Source organism: Octodon degus, unplaced genomic scaffold, assembly GCF_000260255.1.
Source record: "Octodon degus isolate 3935 unplaced genomic scaffold, OctDeg1.0 scaffold00179, whole genome shotgun sequence".
In the NCBI taxonomy this organism is placed as follows: Eukaryota; Metazoa; Chordata; class Mammalia; order Rodentia; family Octodontidae; genus Octodon; species Octodon degus.
In genome coordinates this window covers 1,898,348-1,903,830 of record NW_004524755.1, presented here as the reverse complement: position 1 = coordinate 1,903,830, position 5,483 = coordinate 1,898,348, and positions in this window count along the sequence as shown.

The window sequence follows — 5,483 nt, the reverse complement described above, 5'->3', positions numbered from 1 at the left end:
ATTGCTTAATCTTAATTTTTGTTCTAAGATTTATACTGTATCTTTGACTTACGATTTATTTAAAAGACATTGTATGATATCTTCTAGTATTAGAAACTTTAAAAGAAAAAAAAGAAAAGAAAACAGAAGCAAACCAAAGCAGAAGGAAAAGCAGAGCAGACACTGCTGGAGGAAGGCTTCAAGGGATTTCTGTTCGTCGAGGATCTTTCTAAGCGAAGACAGTAGCCGGGAAGTATCCGCCCCTTGTTATCAGGTGACTCTTGTCTGCTGGGCATCAGAGTAGACTAAAGGGCCGGGGAGATGGCTCAGTAGAATAGATGTTTCTCTGGCAAGCGCAAGGGCCTGAGTTCAATCCCTGGTTCAGGAAAAAAAAAAGTAGACTATCCAGATCGCTGTAATAGTTTGAATGAAATCATACAGGGAATACTACAAGTTAGGTAAACTGAAAGGAATTTTGTGTTGCATGATAGCAGCTTTGAACTGTGCTTTCCTGGTTTTTTTTTTTTAACAAATGTTTATCATATAATGAAAGTGGTAAAAACAAAAATTAGAGAAGAACAAAAGGTTAATTAGTACCAGCAATTTTTTAAAAAAAAGTATTACTTTAATACAACACATGCTGCCATTTGACATTGAAATTATACCTGAAACTAGTAAGAGAGTTTCATATTTTAAGGGGTCATTCATTTCAACTTATCAAAGCATTTTAGAAGATTAATGACTCCTTATAAAATTACTTTGGGTAAGTAAATATTATTACTGTTACTTGGAGGAATTGAAAGGCTGGAGATGTTGTCAGATTATAGCTTTAAAAAGATTTTTCAAAGAAGTTATTTATTTATATTGAACAAAATGTTGAAGACATCTCTTTCACTCATGGTTTCATATATATTTTTAAGCAGCAAGAAGACTTGAGGGCAGAAACTGAACTCCTGGTGGCAAGAAATTAAATATGCTTTTAATAACACAGTAGAATATTATTTCAGCCCAGTATTTATAACTGAATTACACTGGTACAAGATAGCAATTACATTATGTTATAAAAATAAAAATCACTCTTTGAATCAATTTTTTTCAATGCATGATCATTCTTATAATATTAGTTGATTGAGTCATAAATCAAAATGTTGGGATTGAAAAGTCAAATGTCATTTTAAAAATTATTTTACCAAACATTTATAAAATGCCCACATGCTGAATCTGATATTTGAATGAATATTATTTTCTTTTTATTGGCTCTGACTTTACCCTCTCAATGGTTCTTTTCAGAAAGCTGAACAAATCATATGCAGCTTCAAAATATAACCTCCCAGAGGTGCATCCCAGGCAGCACAAAAGGAGGCACGTGACTTACATTGATCCCAATCGGAGTAAAGATGATGACTTTTTATATGGTTGCCGGAGAATTTTTTGATAATAAACAAAAAGATGTATACATCAGTGGTTACTGGAAGTTGTTTTGAGGTTATTATGGTAATCAGTCTATAGACAGAAACAAAACATAGCAAAAGACAGCATCAAGAGCATCATAAAGATGTTCAACGAATCATTTTTTTCTTTTTCTTTCTCTTCACTTTCCCTCCCTCCTCTTCCTTTCTCTCCCCTCACCTCCCCTCCTTTCCCTCCCCACCTTCCCTCTCTCTTCACTTTCCCTCCCTCCCCACTTTCCCTCCCTCCCCAGCTCCCCTCCCTTTTCTCCCTCCCTCTCCACTCCCTTCCCTTCCCCCCTCCCCTCCCTCCTCTCCTCTCTCCTCTCCACTCCCTTCCCTTCCCACCTCCCCTCCCTCCTCTCCTCTCTCCTCTCCACTCCCTTCCCTCCCTATCTCCTTTCCCCTCCTCTCCCTTCTCTCCCCTCCCCTCCCTGTCTACCTCCCCTCCCTCCCCACCTCCTCTCTCTTCTCTCCACTCCCTTCCCTCCCCATCTCCTCTCCCCTCCCTCCTCTCCTTTCTCTCCCCTCCCCTCCCTGCCCACCTCCCCTCCCTCTCCCCTCCCTCCTTCCTCTCCCTTCGTCTTTCCTTGTCTCCTTATTTCTTTTGCCTAGATCAGGTCCCAGGAAGTCACTCAGCCTGACCTGGAACTCACAGTGCTTCCTCCTCAACCTCCCAAGCAGTTAGGGTTTCTGGCACACACCATACTGACTACTGTAATTGAAGGTTGTTTCATCTTGTTTTTGTTTTTTGTGGTGTCACTGGGGGCTGAATCCAGAGCCTTCACACAGAGCTGTATCTCCAGCCCATTTTATGTTTTATCCTAAGACAGGGTCTCACTAGGTTCCAGGTTGCCCAGGCAGGGCTGGCACTTGAGTCCTCCTGTCTTTACAGAAGTATGGATGCTGCTCATGCCCAGCTGGTCCTGCTGTAGGCACACAGGCATGTGGCAGAGTGCAGGGCCTCCTTGTTTACAATAATTTAAATTGATGTTTCCTATTTGCTAGGTTTTGTGTGTGTGTGTGTGACCAGCTCATCCCACCCTGGGGTCGGGCTCGAATGGCCTGTGGTGCCAGGGATCTAACTGAGGTCCCTGTGCTTGCCTAAGCTTGCCTAAGCCAGCGCTTTAGACCACTGAGCTATCTCTTGGACTGCTTTCATGATTTTTAACATGCTCTACTTCCATTCTTTTCTGGGCTTTGGCAACATCATAAACAGACTCTAAAGACTGGCCAGACAGCTCAGTGAAGTAAAGTGCCTACTTAGGCAGACACAGTGGCCATGGTTTGATCCCTGGCCTGGGGTGCCGGCCACACCCCTGGGCACGCTGAGAGGGTGATTGAGACTGGGTGTGGTGGTGCACCCCTGTAATCCCAGCACTTGAGAGGATGAACATAGGAGGTTCACTACAAGTCCGATCTACGCAGTGAGACCCTGTAACCCTGTACTAAATACATACATAAATAAATAAACAAATAGACTAGGATGCAGATGGAACCATTGTTACACACAGCTTTCCACAATCTCCCAAAGGTAATCTTTCCCTCTTGACTTACCCACCAATCAAAACACTTAGCATCTTCTACCAAATGATGCCTATACTGGTTTAAGGTGAATTTCTTCCTATTTACATGTTTGCTCTAGTTTAGATACATGTCCCTCAAAGGCCCTGGGTTAGAGACTCATTGGTCACTAGCTTGTAGCTCTGTTAGGAGCTTTAGCATTTAGGTTTATTGAAGGAAGGAAGTCAGTGCAAGTTCTTGAAGGACATATTGGGGGCCTTGCCCCCTCATTTTCCTTACTCTTCACTTCCCAGCAGCCATGAGGTGAACAGGCTTCCTCTGCCATGTGTTTCCTCTGTACACCTAAAGTATCAGGCCAATGGACCATAGAACAAAAACAAAACCTCCAAAACCATGAGCTGCAATAAACCTTTCCTCTTTTTAAGTTGTTTATCTCAGGTATTTTATAACAGTGACTAAGAGGTGACTGACACAATGTTGCTTCCTCTGACTTTGCTTATGTCCCACACCATATATTTCCTCAGGGAGAAGCAGATGACACAGGTATTTTTTTATTTTTCCTCCTATTTCTTTTGAGTGACCTTCCGATCCTTAATGATGAGTGGTGTCACAGGGTAGAGTTTCTAATTTTCTCTAGAGCTGGCTATTTGTTACTCCTTATAGTCTCATCTGATGACATTCTGGGAGACACCACAACCACTGCATAAAAAGCTGTCCTTTTCAAGGGGACAGACAACAGCAAGAGTTACATTTTTCAGATTTTTTTTTTTTTTTTTTTTTTTTTTTGTGGAACTTGGGATTGAACTCAGGCCCTTGCCAGGGAAGCGCTTATTCCACTAAGCCATCCCTCTGGCCCCACGTTTTTCAGGTTTTTTTTTTTTAAATAAGAAAGGAAGAAGAAAAGATCTCCATGCCCCTTCCCCCAGAGCATGATATGAACCGAAAAGCATGCACAGCTCTTACATGATCTCTTGCTTAAAGTTTCTTTGTTTGAAAATGGCACATCTTTCCTTTTTGTTTTCTAGTGGCTACCAGACAGGAACATGCAGGAATGGCGAACAGCGGAGTCAGATTACTTTTCACCCAGGCCCCTCTGGCCAAGGCACGGACAGATGCCCAATTGGTCCTACAGAGGCCACGCTCCAGGTCTCTCTGCCTGGGTCAGGCACAGCACCACCAGGTAGGTGTTCAGAGGAAGCTCACCTAACATGGAGCTCTGCATGCAGGCAACAACCTACCAGGAATAAACTGACATTCAAAGCAATCCTTAGGAGAAAACATGGGGACAAAGCTTTTGTGAGTGGGTAGGATAGAAGGTGTTGAAGAGAGGATAAGGGAATGGGGAAACAGAAAAAAAGAGGGGAAGGAACAAGTTATATCATGTACAGGTACAGATTCTCTAGGATGATTGTGGTCATTATGTATATATAAAATGTACCAATAAAATCTGATTGAAAAAATCCTTTGGCTCATCAGAATATGGAATAGGAATAAAGTGACATTTCAAAAATGTGTTTGGCCCATCTTTAATGTCTTGGTTCTTTCATTTTTTTGGCTTGGAAGGGTTTGAGTAAGCTGTCACATTGGCAGGTTCCACACCATAGACAGACTGGTCACAGGATGGCATTTACAGGACTGTGTTTTCCCAGGTGTAGAGTTGTTATGGGGCACAAGCCAAGTGAGTCAGACTGTTTAGTCTTTCCCCTTTTTCGCTGAGGGATGCAGGCTGTCCTCTGCTTCCTGTCCCCATGTAGTGTTCACTCCTGGTCAGGGCCCTCAGTGTGATTTGGCAGGCCCTCACCAGACGCTCTTATTTTGCCTTTAACTGATTCTGAGATATTTCCAGAAAGTATAGGACTGTACTAAACAGTTTTTGTTTCCTAACAGAGAAGAACACATTATTGGAAATACTGGGAGGATTCATTAATCTATTTTTTAATATTTATTTATTTATTGGATACAGGGTCTCGCTATGCCATTCAGACTCACAGTGATCCTCCTGTCTCAGCTTCCCTAGTACTGGGATTGCAGGTGTGCACCACCATGCCTGGTTTGGGTGGCCAGCATGGCGTGCCCAAGGTCCCAGGGTTGGCAGGGCCTGAGATACAGGGGAATGAATGGGACGGTTTATTGCATCAGTAAAGGCATATCCAGGGTAAAATTAATGCTTACAGTGATAAAGGGAGAAAAGGCAGAAATTCAGTGTAATGACTGTGACCAATTGTCTTCGTGTGATTGAATATATTCAGCATTCTGGCTTCTTTTCTTACTTCCTTTGTTCTGTCTGAGGCTACTTTGCTTTTCCCCACCAGAACCTTGAAAAGGATACATTTTTTAGGGAAGGGTCTACAGGGTGTTCAGGGTCTCACTACTAGATTGGACTTGTAGTGATCCACCTGTCTACAGCCTCCCAAGAGCTGGGATTACAGGCGCGCACCACCACCACCGCACCCAGTGTCAACTGTCATCTCAGCATGCCCCGGGGGCGGGACCGGCATGGCAGGCCCAGGGAAGGAACCCCGGCCCCTGCGC